The sequence below is a fragment of the Procambarus clarkii genome, chromosome 68, assembly GCF_040958095.1.
Source record: "Procambarus clarkii isolate CNS0578487 chromosome 68, FALCON_Pclarkii_2.0, whole genome shotgun sequence".
NCBI classification, from domain to species: domain Eukaryota; kingdom Metazoa; phylum Arthropoda; class Malacostraca; order Decapoda; family Cambaridae; genus Procambarus; species Procambarus clarkii.
In genome coordinates, this window is record NC_091217.1 from 23,066,632 (window position 1) to 23,074,311 (window position 7,680).

The window sequence follows — 7,680 nt, forward strand, 5'->3', positions numbered from 1 at the left end:
CGAAAAAAAACAGACCGGCTTGGGAAAAAAGCAAAATTGCCGGTCTATGGCCCAGCTGATGGCTGTGCATGAATGGCTAATGGCTGTTAGTTATGGAGCTAGGTTAGACTATGTATGTTTAAATCTCTGATTTAAACAGAGCCAGTGTTCAGTCAAATAACTGAATTTATCAAATCTTATCCTTGTATAATATACAAGCTGATGTGAGATCCCTGTCTACAGGTGGACTGGAACTATTATCCAGTAGGCAGTCTACTGTATTTTATCAAACCGTTATTAGTATAATAGATCTCGTAATAATTTTGCAAAAATAATGGCATTTACTATTTTTAAAAGATTATTAGCAAATTTACAGAAATGGTGCATTCGGAAGACAAAACCAATTTTTCACTTTTGACAATTGAGCACCTGCTACATCCAGATTCTAGGGAGGAAAGGAAGGACGATCTTACTGGATCCCATAGCCTCTCCGAGGCACAAACCAGGCTTTTACATAACCCCCCCCCCCCCTGCACCCGAGCTTTTTAAAATAGTAAATGCCACTATTTTTGCAAAATTATTACGAGATCTATTATTCTAATAAGAGTTTGATAAAATACAAACCCTGGGGCCATAGAACGGCTATTTAATCCCCTTGAACGGACCTGTGCATGGGCCACTGAGGCATCGAAAAAAAACAGACCGGCTTGGGAAAAAAGCAAAATTGCCGGTCTATGGCCCAGCTGATGGCTGTGCATGAATGGCTAATGGCTGTTAGTTATGGAGCTAGGTTAGACTATGTATGTTTAAATCTCTGATTTAAACAGAGCCAGTGTTCAGTCAAATAACTGAATTTATCAAATCTTATCCTTGTATAATATACAAGCTGATGTGAGATCCCTGTCTACAGGTGGACTGGAACTATTATCCAGTAGGCAGTCTACTGTATTTTATCAAACCGTTATTAGTATAATAGATCTCGTAATAATTTTGCAAAAATAATGGCATTTACTATTTTTAAAAGATTATTAGCAAATTTACAGAAATGGTGCATTCGGAAGACAAAACCAATTTTTCACTTTTGACAATTGAGCACCTGCTACATCCAGATTCTAGGGAGGAAAGGAAGGACGATCTTACTGGATCCCATAGCCTCTCCGAGGCACAAACCAGGCTTTTACATAACCCCCCCCCCCCCTGCACCCGAGCTTTTTAAAATAGTAAATGCCACTATTTTTGCAAAATTATTACGAGATCTATTATTCTAATAAGAGTTTGATAAAATACAAACCCTGGGGCCATAGAACGGCTATTTAATCCCCTTGAACGGACCTGTGCATGGGCCACTGAGGCATCGAAAAAAAACAGACCGGCTTGGGAAAAAAGCAAAATTGCCGGTCTATGGCCCAGCTGATGGCTGTGCATGAATGGCTAATGGCTGTTAGTTATGGAGCTAGGTTAGACTATGTATGTTTAAATCTCTGATTTAAACAGAGCCAGTGTTCAGTCAAATAACTGAATTTATCAAATCTTATCCTTGTATAATATACAAGCTGATGTGAGATCCCTGTCTACAGGTGGACTGGAACTATTATCCAGTAGGCAGTCTACTGTATTTTATCAAACCGTTATTAGTATAATAGATCTCGTAATAATTTTGCAAAAATAATGGCATTTACTATTTTTAAAAGATTATTAGCAAATTTACAGAAATGGTGCATTCGGAAGACAAAACCAATTTTTCACTTTTGACAATTGAGCACCTGCTACATCCAGATTCTAGGGAGGAAAGGAAGGACGATCTTACTGGATCCCATAGCCTCTCCGAGGCACAAACCAGGCTTTTACATAACCCCCCCCCCCCTGCACCCGAGCTTTTTAAAATAGTAAATGCCACTATTTTTGCAAAATTATTACGAGATCTATTATTCTAATAAGAGTTTGATAAAATACAAACCCTGGGGCCATAGAACGGCTATTTAATCCCCTTGAACGGACCTGTGCATGGGCCACTGAGGCATCGAAAAAAAACAGACCGGCTTGGGAAAAAAGCAAAATTGCCGGTCTATGGCCCAGCTGATGGCTGTGCATGAATGGCTAATGGCTGTTAGTTATGGAGCTAGGTTAGACTATGTATGTTTAAATCTCTGATTTAAACAGAGCCAGTGTTCAGTCAAATAACTGAATTTATCAAATCTTATCCTTGTATAATATACAAGCTGATGTGAGATCCCTGTCTACAGGTGGACTGGAACTATTATCCAGTAGGCAGTCTACTGTATTTTATCAAACCGTTATTAGTATAATAGATCTCGTAATAATTTTGCAAAAATAATGGCATTTACTATTTTTAAAAGATTATTAGCAAATTTACAGAAATGGTGCATTCGGAAGACAAAACCAATTTTTCACTTTTGACAATTGAGCACCTGCTACATCCAGATTCTAGGGAGGAAAGGAAGGACGATCTTACTGGATCCCATAGCCTCTCCGAGGCACAAACCAGGCTTTTACATAACCCCCCCCCCCCCTGCACCCGAGCTTTTTAAAATAGTAAATGCCACTATTTTTGCAAAATTATTACGAGATCTATTATTCTAATAAGAGTTTGATAAAATACAAACCCTGGGGCCATAGAACGGCTATTTAATCCCCTTGAACGGACCTGTGCATGGGCCACTGAGGCATCGAAAAAAAACAGACCGGCTTGGGAAAAAAGCAAAATTGCCGGTCTATGGCCCAGCTGATGGCTGTGCATGAATGGCTAATGGCTGTTAGTTATGGAGCTAGGTTAGACTATGTATGTTTAAATCTCTGATTTAAACAGAGCCAGTGTTCAGTCAAATAACTGAATTTATCAAATCTTATCCTTGTATAATATACAAGCTGATGTGAGATCCCTGTCTACAGGTGGACTGGAACTATTATCCAGTAGGCAGTCTACTGTATTTTATCAAACCGTTATTAGTATAATAGATCTCGTAATAATTTTGCAAAAATAATGGCATTTACTATTTTTAAAAGATTATTAGCAAATTTACAGAAATGGTGCATTCGGAAGACAAAACCAATTTTTCACTTTTGACAATTGAGTACCTGCTACATCCAGATTCTAGGGAGGAAAGGAAGGACGATCTTACTGGATCCCATAGCCTCTCCGAGGCACAAACCAGGCTTTTACATAACCCCCCCCCCCTGCACCCGAGCTTTTTAAAATAGTAAATGCCACTATTTTTGCAAAATTATTACGAGATCTATTATTCTAATAAGAGTTTGATAAAATACAAACCCTGGGGCCATAGAACGGCTATTTAATCCCCTTGAACGGACCTGTGCATGGGCCACTGAGGCATCGAAAAAAAACAGACCGGCTTGGGAAAAAAGCAAAATTGCCGGTCTATGGCCCAGCTGATGGCTGTGCATGAATGGCTAATGGCTGTTAGTTATGGAGCTAGGTTAGACTATGTATGTTTAAATCTCTGATTTAAACAGAGCCAGTGTTCAGTCAAATAACTGAATTTATCAAATCTTATCCTTGTATAATATACAAGCTGATGTGAGATCCCTGTCTACAGGTGGACTGGAACTATTATCCAGTAGGCAGTCTACTGTATTTTATCAAACCGTTATTAGTATAATAGATCTCGTAATAATTTTGCAAAAATAATGGCATTTACTATTTTTAAAAGATTATTAGCAAATTTACAGAAATGGTGCATTCGGAAGACAAAACCAATTTTTCACTTTTGACAATTGAGCACCTGCTACATCCAGATTCTAGGGAGGAAAGGAAGGACGATCTTACTGGATCCCATAGCCTCTCCGAGGCACAAACCAGGCTTTTACATAACCCCCCCCCCTGCACCCGAGCTTTTTAAAATAGTAAATGCCATTATTTTTGCAAAATTATTACGAGATCTATTATACTAATAACGGTAAATAAATAATAAATAGTAAATAAATCAAAATCAGTTACATTATTTTATCTTATTCATAGCATAAATGTTCTCGAAGATTACTAAAAAGAAATTGAATTAGACTACAGCAAATTGGCAAACTTTACCTTGTATCTGTTTCCACCGAGTTTGTTTGGGGCGTTCTTCAACATATCAGCAATACTTGTCTCAACATCTCTTTCAGTTGCATTAGTGTGGGTGTTGATACAGGCTTCTGGAAATTTATAAGAATTAATTAATATATATAATTATAATTCACTTTGCTATTCCCCATTCCACAGTCCTCTCGTCCTTCCCACTTCCCTGTCCCCACATCATCCCCACTATTCCCACTTCCCTGTCCCATCGTCCTCCTTACCATTTTCCCCTCCCCTGTCCTTCTTCCTCCCCCACCATCTCCCATTCACCTGTCCCTTTGTCCTCCCCAGCATTCCCCTGTCCCCACCATCCCCAACTCCCCAGTCCCCTCGTCCTCCCCACCATTACCCTCTCCTCTGTCCCCTCGTCTTCCCCACCATACCCCCCTCTCGTCCTCCCCACCATTCCAAACTACCTCATCCGATGCATTCTATAATGGTCTGATGCTTCCATCAGAAAATTGGGAACATCAAATGATCTGATATTCCCATCACTGAAAAATAAGAACAGCTAAAAAAATGAAATGAAAAAAATAAAAAAATAAACTATACTCATGAAATGAACAGTATGGTAAACAACACAGCTCAATTTCAATGCAATGTCACACAAAATTATTAAATCGAAATGAAAATAAATTGAAATCTATGAAAATTCAAATTATCAATACAATCGGAAATATTGAAATAATATCGCAACATAATATAGTGTGGGTTGCTCTTACGTGCAACAGACGGTGCTGTTTTTCAAAAAAGGCATGGTTTTACCTGTCACAAGTGTGGCATCTATACTTATACTCACGAAATGAACGGTATGGTAAACAACATAGCTCAATTGCAATGCAATGTCACAATAACATTTAATAACAATAATAACAATAACATTTAAATATACTTTAAGATATAATCTAGAAGAAAATAAGAACATTGAAACGGTTCATGAACTCGATTTCAATAAAGGACACTATGGGGAACTTTGAAAAACAGTTAATGAGTATAATTAGACAGACTTGTTGCTAGGCAGAGGAGTAAATAATGAGATATATGGCAAATTTTGCAAAATATACGGCACACAAACATTCATACCCAAACAAAGCAAAATGCTAGGTAAGAACAAAGCAGTTGGCCCGTAGGGGAAAGGAGATACCCACAAGACTGGAATACAAGTCATTAACAAGCACACAAGTACTACACTACACAACAACCGCACTACTACCAGAACTGGACGAATCACTACCAAAACAACACATTGCACATCACTACCAAAACAACACAACACAACACAAGCATTGGCAAAGAATTATAGACCAGTTGCACTAACATCCCACATAATAAAATTATTTGAGAGTGATCAGGAGTCAGATTACTAGTTTTATAGAGACCAATGACCTCCACAATCCAGGCCAACAAGGATTTAGAGCAGTTTCTATGATCGAGCCACTGAGATCTATAAAGAATTCTGATCAAGAAAGAGATCTAGGGGTGGTTTTAGATAGAAAACTATAACCTGAGGATCATATTAAGAACATTCTGCGAGGGGCCTATGCTACACTTTTTAACTTTAGAATTGCTTTTAAATACATAGGTCAAAAAGTTTTAAAAGTTTTAAAAGTTTTTTAAACCTCTCGTGTATCATGAGTGTTAAAGCATCAGATGGTGCATTCAGATGATGAATATTACCTAGTTCCTTCATCTGGGAAGAATGAACACATATTGGTGCATTCGGATGATAAAAACTAACTACTGTAGTTTAATTGATCAACAGACTGTATATCATATGCAGACTGTATGTGGATCTGCGGGCCACTCCAAACAACAGCCTGGTGGACCAAGCTCCACCAGGGCTAAAGCACAAAGTGATATAGATGTGATAGAGAAACTAGGTCAAATGGAGGAGTAGGTCTGTATATTAAACAGCACCTGACGTGCACAGAGCTACTAAACTCAATGTGGTGGTAGAGTGGTGGGGGGGGGGGGGAAACATTGCAGAAAAAAACAAAAATACAATTTGGTCAACAAAACAGCATTGTTTAAAATAGAAGACATGGGTTGTCATTTTGGGGGTAAGGTAGGTTACATTGAGTTAATTAGTTAGTACTTAGTTTTTATCTTAAACTGGTTGGGAGAGGTACAGTGTTGCTGTGCTGGTGAAAGAACACCTAAAGGTAAATTAAATAATGATTGCGAATCCACAAGAAGTTGACATAATATCGCTAGAGATCTGCAATCAGGATGATAAACTTTCCTTAAAGAATTTGACAAACACTTGCTGATAGGACATGAAGTAAATGAAATGTATGTCAAGTTTTGTGAAATATATGATAAAAGCACAACAAAATTTGTACCAAAGGAGAGATGCAGAACTAGGAAAAGGGGTTTGTTCAACAGAAATTGCGAGAGGGCCTGAGACCCAAACACACACAAATGGAATCAATATATAGCAAGAGGCCAAACCCCCAAACATACAAGCGATGCAAAGATGCGAGAAACAGCAGCAGCATTAAGGAGAGGGACTTAAGGACCATAAATAAAGTGTGAAAATAAACTCGAGTAAATTTTTTTAACTACTCTCGACAGTGAAGAAAAACAAATATTCAGACGATTTGTGTTAGAATCATTAATCTTACACTTTCGGTCATATTCAACAACACAAATACATACACACACATTCCTGTTGCTGTAGCAAGTGAAGAATTACACACACAGATCACAATAACGTGATGCATCAAATGAACAAATCCACAAGGGCCGTGACGAGGATTCGAACCTGCGTCCGGGAGCATCCCAGACACTGCCTTAATCGACTGAGCTACAACAGGGTAAAAGGGTTGAAACCGAAGTTCTACTGAACTTACTGGATCCCATAGCCTCTCCGAGGCACAAACCAGGCTTTTACACAACCCCCCCCCCCCCCCTGCACCCGAGCTATGTCAACAGGCCGTTCTCCCTCTTCGCCCTTCCGAATGCACCATATCAGTAAATTTTTTAATAATCTTTTAAAAATAGTAAATGCCACTATTTTTGCAAAATTATTACGAGATCTATTATTCTATAGAATAATGCATATAAATGCATATATGCATATAAATACAAAACATAAATACAAAAGTAAATGTAAATAATTTTACCTTGCACCTAGATCCACCAAGCCTGTATGGCGCGCGTTTCAGTACTTCGGAAATCTAGAACTATCTTGAATCTCTAATCTGCAATGAAACAATACATATTATTGCACTTACCAAAACATGGATGAATGTAGAAAATACAGAACTATTAGCTGAATATCAAATAAATGGATTTAATCTATTTCACACAGATAGATATATTACACCGTGTATATTAGGTAATACCTAACATACACGCCTCCACACACACTACATTTGAAATGTAGTCTCAAAAAGACTACATTTCAACAGCAAAGATTACTCCATAAAAAAATAATTAAATTATTGACCAACATGAGAGAGGGTTAGCCAACATGAGGGTTGTGTTGATTGCCTGAAAATATTTAAATTGTGTAATGTATTGAATGGCATTTTTCAAGTTACAACATTTTTTAAATTACTGAACTAGGTTCTAGGCTTTGCTAGGCTTAATTCAATTATTACAGA

The 7,680-nt window shown here is 37.9% G+C and overlaps 1 long non-coding RNA gene across 1 annotated transcript in view; it reads right to left on the reverse strand.

Annotated features, from left to right (window-relative positions):
• Positions 1–7,330, reverse strand: part of LOC138355704 (uncharacterized) — an 8,995-nt gene extending 1,665 nt beyond the window's left edge. The window contains exons 1-2 of the long non-coding RNA XR_011223993.1: positions 7,198–7,330; positions 4,043–4,149 (exon numbers count right to left, since the gene is read on the reverse strand). This is a non-coding gene — a long non-coding RNA (uncharacterized lncRNA). The remainder of the gene's footprint in view (positions 1–4,042; positions 4,150–7,197) is intronic.
• Positions 7,331–7,680: the final 350 nt, after the last annotated feature.